This window comes from Hordeum vulgare, chromosome 5H (assembly GCF_904849725.1).
Source record: "Hordeum vulgare subsp. vulgare chromosome 5H, MorexV3_pseudomolecules_assembly, whole genome shotgun sequence".
In the NCBI taxonomy this organism is placed as follows: domain Eukaryota; kingdom Viridiplantae; phylum Streptophyta; class Magnoliopsida; order Poales; family Poaceae; genus Hordeum; species Hordeum vulgare.
In genome coordinates this window covers 328357393-328369280 of record NC_058522.1, presented here as the reverse complement: position 1 = coordinate 328369280, position 11888 = coordinate 328357393, and positions in this window count along the sequence as shown.

Genomic DNA, 11888 nt, shown 5'->3' with positions numbered 1-11888 from the left:
TACCTACTATGTGTTATGACCCGGCAACCCCGGAGTGATAATAACCGGAACCACTCCCAGTGATGACCATAGTTTGAGGAGTTCATGTGTTCACCAAGTGCTAATGCGTTGTTCCGGTTCTTTATTAAAAGGAGAACCTTAATATCCTGTAGTATCCTTTTGGACCCCGCTGCCACGGGAGGGATGGACAATAGATGTCATGCAAGTTCTTTTCCCTAAGCACGGATGACTACACACGGAATGCATGCATACATCACATTGACGAACGGGAGCTAGCCACATATCTCTTCGTGTTATAACTGTTGCATGATGAATGTCATCCAAACGAATCAACGACCCATTTCCTACGAGTTTGTCCCACCGCTGCTGTTACTTGCTTTGCTCTACTGCTGTTACTTGCTACTGTTGCTACTTGCTACTGCAGTCACTACTGCTGTTCCTTGCCACTGCTGTTACTCGTTACACTGCTGCTACCTGCTACAATACTTTTTCTCGACGTTGACGGGAGAGAATATTTCCCGTCCACGGGCAACTTCTGGCGCCATTGATACGACAGTTAGGAATATTATGCCTTGTCAACAGATCGTTTTTGACACCGTTGTTATCATACTACTTTGCTGCTGATACTTTGCTTGCAGATACTAATCTTTCAGGTGTGGTTGAATCTCACACATTCAGCTGCTAATACTTGAGTGTATCCTTTCACTTCCTGTTGGGCGAACCAACAAATTTGGGTTGAATACTCTACCCACGAAAACTGCCGCGAACCCACGCGCTGGTGGGCCATTGCAAGACAATTGCTAATTGTTGAGCAATTGGGTCCGGTTCTGGCTCTGTTGTCGCGGAGGCATCAAGTCACGAACACGTCAACAACATTTTTCTAGTGTCGTTGCCGGGGACTGCTAGCAGCACTTTTTCTGGCGCCATTGCCGGGGAAGGATAGCTATATTCTCTGAGTCACTTGGGATTTATATCTGCTGATCACTATGAAGAACCCGCAAGATCCAAAAACCAAAGTCTTGCCCTCAACTACGAGGGGAGGTAAGGAACTGCCATCTAGCTCTGCACTTGATTCACCTTCAGTTATGAGTAAGTTTGCGACATCACCTCCTGCTAGAAATCTTGATATGTCGCCTGTGCTTGATGATGCTTATGATAATACTATTCCTGATACTGCTAGAGATGCTATGCCTGATACTGCTAGAGATGCTATGCCTGATAATGCTAGAGATGCTATGCCTGATACTGCTTTGCCTGATGATGCTAGAGATGCTATTTTGCCTGATGATGCTATGCTTGATACTGCTAGAGATTCTACTTTGCCTGATGTGCCACTAGGGGTATTCCTTGATGCTCATATTGCTAGAGTTACTCCAATGCTCGTGATGCTTCTGAAACTGCCGATACTATTGAGATAGAACCTGCTTTTGCTCCTGCTAGATCTAGCTCTCCTAGATATGAATTGCATGATATACCTGAGGGTTATGTTATGGAGGGAGAGATAGCTAAGGATTTTCTTGCGTGTAAGGATGCCTATGACGCTGAGAAATTACTTCTCAAGTGGAAGGAAAAATCTCTGAAAGCTAGGATGAAATACGACCCGAAGTTTGCCACTTCACCTATCTTTATCACCGATAAGGATTATGAATTCTCAGTCGATCCTGAGATAATCTCTCTAGTCGAATCTGATCCTTTCCACGGTTATGAGTCTGAGACAGTCGTAGCCCATCTTACCAAACTACACGATATAGCCACCCTTTTCATTAGTGAGGAGAAGATCCGCTACTACTATATCCTTAAGTTGTTTCCTTTCTCTCTAAAGGATGACGCTAAAGCCTGGTTCACTTCTCTTGCTCCTCGATGTGTGAGTAGTCCCCAGGATATGGTCTATTACTTCTGTGAGAAATATTTCCCTGCCCATAAGAAGCAAGCTGCCTTGCAGGAAATATATAACTTTGCTCAACTCAAAGAAGAGAGTCTCCCACAAGCTTGGGTGAGACTCATCCAGCTACAGAATGCTTTGCCTGATCACCCTCTTAAGAAGAACGAGATACTTGATATCTTCTATAACGGACTTACCGATGCTTCTAGAGACCACCTAGATAGTTGTGCCAGTTGTGTTTTTAGGGAACGAACTGTAGAACAAGCTGAGACTCTACTGAATAACATCTTGATCAACGATAATGCTTGGACTATTCCCGAACCACCTCCTAAGCCAACTCCGAAGAAAAGAGGTATTCTATTCCTCAGTCCCGAAGATATGCAAGAAGCCATGAAATCTATGCAAGAGAAAGGCATTAGATCTGAAGATGTCAAAAATCTACCACCTATCGAAGAGATCCATGGTCTCGATAACCCGATACAGGTAGTGGAAGTAAATTCTCTGCGTTGGTTTGATGAGAGTGATATTCATTTTGATAAACCTGCTAGCCTATGCTTTGATGAATTTGAAAACTTTGTTGCCAAACAACAGAGTTTCAATGATTATGTTAGCAGACATTTGGAACAAAGTACTCATATGCTTAGTCATTTAAGTGCTTGTGTAGACAGAAATGTCAATGATCTCAAGCTTCTGAGTAAACATGCCTCTATGATTACTACTCAGGTAGAACAAGTACTTAAAGCTCAGAATGACCTGCTCAATGAATTAAATGACAACTCTGTCAGAGTCATTACTAGAGGAGGCAAAATGACTCAGGAACCTTTGTATCCTGACGGTCATCCTAAGAGAATTGATCAAGATTCTCAAGGAATTAATGCTGATACACCCAGTCATCCTAAGGAGAAGAAGAAGGATGATAGAAACCTGCATGTTAGTTCACCAAATACTGTCACACCTGAAGAACCAAATGATATTTCTGCGTCTGATGCAGAAACACAATCTGGTGATGAACATGAACCTGGTGACAATATGGACAACGATGTTCATAATGATGCTCAACCTAGCAATGATAAGGATGTGGAGATTGAACCTACAGTTAATCCTGATAACCCACAACCTAAGAGATACGATAAGAATGACTTCACTGCTAGGAAGCATGGTAAAGAAAGGGAGCCATGGGTTCAGAGACCTATGCCCTTTCCTCCTAAGCCATCCAAGAAAAAGGATGATGAGCGCTTTATTGAAATGATAAGACCTGTCTTTCTGCAGATGTGGTTAGTTGATATGCTCAAAATGTCTCCATATGCCATGTACATGAAAGATATCGTGACCAATAAACGGAAGATACCAGATCTTGAGATCTCCACCATGCTTGCCAATTACACTTTCAAAGGTGGAACTCCTAAGAAACTTGGTGATCCCGGAGTGCCCACTATACCTTGCTCCATTAAAGGAAACTACGTAAGAACTGCCTTATGTGACCTTGGAGCCGGAGTTAGTGTTATGCCTCTCTCTCTTTATCATAGACTTGAACTGGATAAGTTGACACCCACTGAAATCTATCTGCAAATGGCCTACAAATCAACTGCTTTCCCTGTCGGCATTTGCGAGGATGTGCCTGTTGTGGTTGCTAATACCACTATATTAACAGACTTTGTTATCTTGGATATTCCTGAGGATGATGCCATGGCTGTCATCCTCGGAAGACCCTTTTTAAACACTGCAGGGGCTGTTATAGATTGCAACAAAGGCAATGTCACTTTCCATGTCAACGGTAATGAGCATACCGTGCACTTTCCGAAGAAATGATATCAAGTACATTGCATCATGCTATCGAAAAAACTTCATCGATTCTTATTGGGAGCTTTGAATGCCCTATTCCTCGTGTCAAGATGAAGTATGATTTGCTTGTTGGGGAGATTCATATCCCCATTGAGGTGACTTAGTGGCTATTCGAAAATTCTCTGTTCTCTTTTGCGATTCGTGAAAGTTTTGTCATGAGGATTTGATCAACCCCATTGACGGATTTCTTTCGATGACCATGAAATGGATGAATCAAAGAGTCACATACCTCTGTTTTAAGCTTTCACTTTCTTTTGCTTAGAAGAAAAATGATAGGTTTAGTTTAATTTTTCCTGTTTCCTGTTTTAGCGTCCCGGAGAAAAATACCCCGAAAATAAAAGTTCTCCATGGTCCTGAAAATCTAGTATGATTTTTTCTGGAATATTTGAAAAATACTGGGACTGAGAACTGGCCTGGGGCCCACACCAGTGGGCCACAAGCCCTGTCACCGCGGCCACCCGCTCGCCGTGGCAAGCAAGCTTGTGGGGCCCACATGGACCCCCTCCACTCATTCCAGCTCCCATCCTCTTCGTCTACCTCCATAAAAAATTGTTTCGCAGCTCAAACCCGTGTTCTTGCTCATTTGGCTGTGATTTTCGATCTCCTTGCTGAAAGCACCATTCTCCGAACTGTTTTGGGGAAATTACTCCTTGGTAAGTGTCTCCTCCATTGGTCCAATTAGTTTTTGCTCTAGTGCTTTATCCTTCGCGTATTCTTACTACCTTGGTGACCCTGTTCTTGGGCTTGAAATGTTGATTTTAGCTGGTCCCAAGTAGTTTTAGCACGTGATACAGTTTCTAGACACTAGTAGGAGTAGTTGCTACAAGGTGTGGTTGGTCTTTATTCACTTTTCTCTTGAACTTCAAAATTTCAACAAAAAGAAATTATGTTCAGGAGGAAGTTTCATGGTGGTTCCTCAAGTAAGAAGGGTCCCCTCTTTCTATTCGGGAGCCCGATCCTTATCAACTAAGGGACGCACCAGTACAACCATGTGCATGGCCTTCCGATGAGTTCATGATCGAAGCGGGCTTAAAGGATGAGTTTGATACACTTGTCCGCAATGCCGGGTTAGAAGAATTCCTCTCAGATAAATGTGAACAGTATGCTATGCTCACTGCCTCTTCCGTGCGTAGATTTAAATTTTCAGTTGGCCGTGCCTCAACCATACTGTTTTATCTGTATGATAAATCCTACGCCATGGATTTGGAGGATTTTAATAGAATTTTCAAAATACCCGATGGGGGTAATCTTAAAGATCCTGCTAAATCTTCGGTTAGAGATTTTTTCTCTAGTATATCTGTTGGAGAAACTAGAGACATCACGCAAGCTACCATAGGAAGCATTCATTTCCCTGCCTTGCACTACCTTGCCCTCTTCATAGGTAGATGCATTAACGGTAAGGTTGAACATTGTCACCTATGTGCATCCGACCTTAGTATCCTTAAGAGCGCAGTTACGGGTGACAAAAGCTTCAACATGGGAGCTATTATAGCAAGGAGGCTGAATAAGAATGCTATTGAGGGGGATTTCTTTGGCGGCAACTATGCCACTCGCATGGCAAATTTTCTTGGAGTACCCATCCGCGCAGGAGATCCCCCGCTCCATACAGCTTTCCTTGACCGCGTCGATATGACACGCTACTAGTTCCTTGAGAGGGATGATGAATCCCTCCTATACCAATTGATATTTAACTGGCAGCGTGTCTTCCATATTACCCTTCCTGCTTCTGCTTTCTTTGACTTTCAAGTAAAACGGAGATACTACATAACCATAGGAGAGGCAGAGGAGTATGAGAGGGAGGAGACGGCTGCTCGTCTTCGGGAGGCAGCTATTTAGGCAGTGGCTGCAGCGCTCCCGTATAACCCCGATTATGATTTTGGGTTTCGCCAGGACCGTCCTTGGGAGTAGACCAAGCTAGGCCAAAAGCCTAAGCTTGGGGGAGTACGTGTTCTCACCGACCTTACATTCATGCTTATGCTTTCACTTTGTTCGTCGGTGTTCACACTTTGCCACTGTATTATCCATGCTAGTTTATTTTCGTTTTCTTGTTTTCTTGTTTTGTGTCCTTTTGAGAAAACCCAAAAATATTTTCCTTTCTTCTTTTTGCTTGTTGGGAGTTTTCCCGTGTAAATAGTTTTCTTTTTCTTTGGGTCAAGGTAGAAGATATTGGTTACAATGTTTAGTGGCTCTTGCATGCATACCTGTTTAGCTTTCAAAGAGCCATATTACTTTGTCTTCTCCTTTGTGTTTGCCTGCAGATTCAGCTTAGTCCAATGCACGAGCACTCTTATTATTGTTCACATCGTTCGATCGTGCAAGTGAAAGGCAATAATGATGATATATGATGAAGTGACTGAGACTGGAAATGCTGGTATGAACTCTATCTATTTTGTTTTTGTAAATATCACAAGCTTGTCGTCCCAGCTTCAGCTTTGTTGTGAGAGAACCATGTTTGCAATGACAACTTAGAGATCATAGTTTCTGATGCCATGCTTATTTAGCTAGGAGCTTATAATGGTTTGTCTTGAATGCCAACATAGATTTTGAGATGACTATGATGTAGTATTATAGGATGGTATTCTCCTTTGAATGATTCAAGTGGCTTGACTTGGCGCATGTTCATGCATGTAGTTGAAACAAAATCAACATAGCCTCTATGATGTTCGTGTTCATGGTGATTTATATCCTGTTCATGCTTGCACTCCATGTTAGTCAAACTCATTGCATCGCGATGACCGATGTCGCTCTCTAGTTGGTCGCTTCCCAGTCTTTTGCTAGCCTTCACTTGTACTAAGCGGAATACTGCTTGTGCATCCACTTCCATAAACCCAATTTTTTTTCTATGAGAGTCCACCATACCTACCTATTTGCAGTATTTACCTGCCGTTCCAAGTAAATTTGCATGTGCCATTCTCTAAACCTTCAAGAAATATTCTGTTTTGCATGCCCGAACCGCTCATGTGGTGACAGGGGGCTATTGGTATCTTCCATGTTAGGCGTGTTATCCTCGACATGTGTTTATTCACTGCCATTCACAAGAAAGGAGCTGGTAATTGGAATGCCCAGTTCCATGCTTAAATCGAAAACATAACTGTAAAACAAGACTCCCCCCGGATTGATGTTAGTATGTACGGTACTCGAGGATTCGACTAGCCGTGGAGTGTGATTGATTTGTTGTGGGGGAGTTAAAACTTTACTTTTCTTTTTGGGAACCACCTATAGCATGAGTATCGTGGAAGATATTGAGAACTTTTGGTCATTGCGTTGACAATGAAAGCATGCCACCCAAAATTATTATCTCTGTTTTCAAAGCTTGAGCTCTGGCACCTCTGCAAATCAATGTTTCCCTCTACGAAGGGCCTGCCTATTTATTTTCCTGTTGAGTCATCCTCTTCTTATATAAGCACCAATTAGAGAGCACCTCTGTCATTTTTATGCTTTGCTTTTGATTGATATTGAGTATGACTATGACTGGATCTTCGCTGCTATGAATTACAATGTTTAGTCAGCCCTTGATCTTTGAAAGTGCTCTGCATTTATGTTTTGCGGTCTCAGAAAGAGCTAGCGAGATACCACATATTCATATTGCTTCATGCTTGTTTTGATTGAATTGTTGGTATCTGAAACTCATTATTATTTGCTCGCTAGCTGATTATGCCATTGATATTAGTTTACCGTGAGACCTTTGTGTCACTTGCTTATGTGGTTAACTTGTGATCTTGCTGAAATTATGGTTACGAGTTAGACATAGTTGCAACAACAAGATCAAACAGAGTTTATCAAAGTTTTTCTTTCTCTTTCAGTTTGTCAACTGAGTTTCTTGAGGACAAGCAAGGTTTTAAGCTTGGGGGAGTTGATACGTCTCCATCGTATCTACTTTTCCAAACTCTCTTGCCCTTGTTTTGGACTCTAATTTGCATGATTTGAATGGAACTAACCCGGACTCACGCTGTTTTCAGCAGAATTGCCTTGGTGTTGTTTTCGTGCAGAAATGAAAGTTCTCGGAACGTCCTGAAAATTTACGGAGAATATTTCTGGAAAATATGAAAAATACCTGCGCAAAGATCCACCGGAGGGGATGGGCCAGTGGGCCACAAGCCCTGTTGCCGCGGCCCCCCTGGCCGCGGCAACCAAGCTTGTGGGGCCCACGTGGGTCTGTCGCCCCCAACTCCAGCTCTATCAATTCACTTTCGTCCAAAAAAAAGAAGATTTCATCGCGTTTGCGATACGGAGGCGCCGCCACATCCTGTTCTTCATCTCGAGGGCAGATCTGGAGTCCGTTTCGGGCTCCGGAGAGGGGAAATCGTCGCCATCGTCATCAACAACCTTCTTCCCTCTCCAATTCCATGAAGCTCTTCATCGTTTGTTAGTAATCTATTCGTAGGCTCGCTGGGCGGTGATGAGTAGGATGAGATCTATCATGTAATCGAGTTAGTTTTGACGGGGATTGATCCCTAGTATCCACTATGTTCTGAGATTGATGTTGGTACTACTTTGCCATGCTTAATGCTTGTCACTAGGGCGCGAGTGCCATGATTTCAGATCTGAAATTATTATGTTGTCACCAATATATGTGTGTTTTAGATCCAATCTTGCAAGTTGTAGTTACCTACTATGTGTTATGACCCGGCAACCCCGGAGTGTCAATAACCGGAACCACTCCCGGTGATGACCATAGTTTGAGGAGTTCATGTGTTCACCAAGTGCTAATGCGTTGTTCCGGTTCTTTATTAAAAGGAGAACCTTAATATCCCGTAGTATCCTTTTGGACCCCGCTGCCACGGGAGGGATGGACAATAGATGTCATGCAAGTTCTTGTCCCTAAGCACGTATGACTACACACGGAATGCATGCCTACATCACATTGACGAATGGGAGCTAGCCACATATCTCTCCGTGTTATAACCGTTGCATGATGAATGTCATCCAAAAGAATCACCGACCCATTGCCTACGAGTTTGTCCCACTGCTGCTGTTACTTGCTTTGCTCTACTGCTGTTACTTGCTACTGTTGCTACTAGCTACTTCTGTCACTACTGCTGTTCCTTGCCACTGCTGTTACTCGTTACACTGCTGCTACCTGCTACAATACTTTTTCTCGACGTTCATGGGAAATAATATTTCCCGTCCACGGGCAACTTCTGGCGCCATTGATACGATAGTTAGGAATAGTCTGCCTTGTCAACAGATCGTTTCTGACACCATTGTTATCATACTACTTTGCTTGCAGATACTAATCTTTCAGGTGTGGTTGAATCTGACACATACAGCTGCTAATATTTGAGAGTATCCTTTCACTTCCTGTTGGGCAAACCAACAAATTTGGGTTGAATACTCTACCCTCGAAAACTGCCGCGGACCCACGCGCTGGTGGGCCATTGCAAGACAATTGCTAATTATTGAGCAACTTGGAGCAGTTCTGGCTCTGCTGCCGTGGAGGCATTAAGTCAGGAACACGTCAACAACATTTTTCTAGTGTCGTTGCCGGGGACTGCTAGCAAAGAGCAAACCCAAAGTCTATGGTCTAAGGACTGGCTCCCCCTGGATAAGTGCATGATTTTTAGGATAGTGCTATGAAAGGTAGTGCACTTAGTCCAAGGATAGAACTGCCCCCCTAGAAACCATAAGCTGATACTCCTTGCAATGACCTGATACAATAATAAGTGAAGAAGCAAGGTATACCATGTGAGTATGAAGATAGGGGCACAAGATAATTAACTCACAGGCTATCATATGGGGAGATAAGAAGATAATAATAAAAATAATTTAGGGATAGCATATGTCTCACACCATATGATTAAAACAGTCTCACAACCATGATAAGTAATCCAACATGATAAAACCAACCAAGTTCAACACAGAAAGACTCAGAAAGCAAAGCAACGATAAAGATAAAGAAAGAAAATCCCTACACTCTCCTCCCTTTGGCATCAAGACACCAAAAAGGGACAGAGAGGACACCTAGGACAGAGGTGGTCACTCAAGCAGTCGCATCATACTCGTCCGTAGCATCTGCATCCTCCTCATCCTCCTCCTCCTCAGCATCCTCATCAAAAACCTCCTCCTCAATATCGGACCCATCCCACTGGTAGCCTTGAGCCTTCATCCAGTCAGTCTCCGGAGTGATGATGTCCTCAGAGACGCTCGAGATCTCCACATCAAGGGTCCTCAAGACACGCTTGTGCCTCTGACGGTTCTCCTTCTAGGCCACATGATACTGATACTGTACCTTGGCCTGCATGCAGAAGAGGGTCTTCATCTAATATTTCAGCTTCACAGCCCAAGATGGCATAGCAGAGGAGTGGGTCTGCGACGCAGGGCCTCCTCCAACAGCAGCAGTCTTTGTGTCAGTCTCCATGGGTTGAGAAGACGTTGAGGTGTTGTCCCATTTCTCCTTCTGACACAGCTTGATAGGATGATGAGTGATATAGTCAGCTTCAACAGGGAGAGGAATATCTGGATAGGATTCTGTCCACTTCTTCTGGATAAAATAGAACATGTAAGGCCTAGATGTGAACCCTACGGTGCAGGATGCAATTCTTGAGCTCATTGAACATCACATCAGATATGTCGAGATGCCCGGTGTCCTTCGTCCTTGCCTCCTCACACATCAGAAGCAAATCCACCAGATAGGAGTGAACCTCGTCCTTGTTGCCAATACGAGGAAACAACGTGTTGCGGAAGATCCGATGCATAATATCCAGGTGCGGGGGAAGCACATTCTTCCTCAAATACAGATGATGTAGCCCGTTCTTGGGGGTGGGGCCAGGTTGGTTATGAGGACACAATCCAACAACAGTATGCAACCCCTTGTCTTCTACCTTCAGGAGCTTCATGAACTCAACCCATGTTCCAGTCAATTTCTAACCATGTGATGTCTACTATGCAACCTTCTCCTTGTAGAAGTTGTTGGGCCTCCAATCGCAGAGGTTTGTAGGACAGTAGCAATTTTCCCTCAAGTGGGTGACCTAAGGTTTATCAATCCACGGGAGGCGTAGGATGAAGATGGTCTCTCTCAAGCAACCCTACAACCAAATAACAAAGAGTCTCTTGTGTCCCCAACACACCCAATACAATGGTAAGTTGTATAGGTGCACTAGTTCGGCGAAGAGATGGTGAAACAAGTGCAATAAGGATGGTAGATATAGGTTTTTGTAATCTGAAATTACAAAAACAGCAAGGTAACAAGTGGTAAAAGTGAGCACGAACGGTATTGCAATGCGTGGAAACAAGGCCTAGGGTTCATACTTTCACTAGTGAAGTTCTCTCAACAATGATAACATAATTGGATCATATAACTAGCCCTCAACATGCAACAAAGAGTCACTCCAAAGTCACTAATAGCGAAGAACAAACGAAGAGATTATTGTCGGGTACGAAACCACCACAAAGTTATTCTTTCTGATCGATCTATTCAAGAGTTCGTACTAGAATAACACCTTAAGATACATATCAACCAAGACCCTAATGTCACCTAGATACTCCATTGTCACCTCAAGTATCCGTGGGCATGATTATACGATATGCATCACATAATCTCAGAATCATCTATTCAACCAACACATAGAACTTCAAAGAGTGCCCCAAAGTTTCTACCAGAGAGTCAAACATGTGCCAATCCCTGTGCATAGGTTCCCAATGGCACGAACCCACAAGTTGATCACCAAAACATACATCAAGTACTCACATGAATCCACGTGTGCCAACCCATATGCATAGGTTCCCAATTGTCACAAACCCACAAGTTGATCACAACAGATAGACACGTGCAAGACATACATCAAGTGTTCTCAAAGACTCAATCCGATAAGATAACTCCAAAGGGGAAACTCAACTCATTACAAGAGGGAGAGGGGGAAGAACATCATAAGATCCAACTATAGTAGCAAAGCCCATGGTACATCGAGATCAAGACATCTCAAGAACACGAGAGAGAGAGATCAAACACATAGCTAATGGTACATACCCTCAGCCCCGAGGGAGAACTACTCCCTCCTCGTCATGGAGATCGCCGGGATGATGAAGATGGCCACCGGAGATGGATTCCCCCTCCGACAGGGTGCTGGAACGGGATCTAGATTGGTTTTTGGTGGCTACAGAGGCTTGCGGCGGCGGAACTCCCGATCTAGGTTTCTTTTTCGGGGTTTATGAATTTATAGGAATT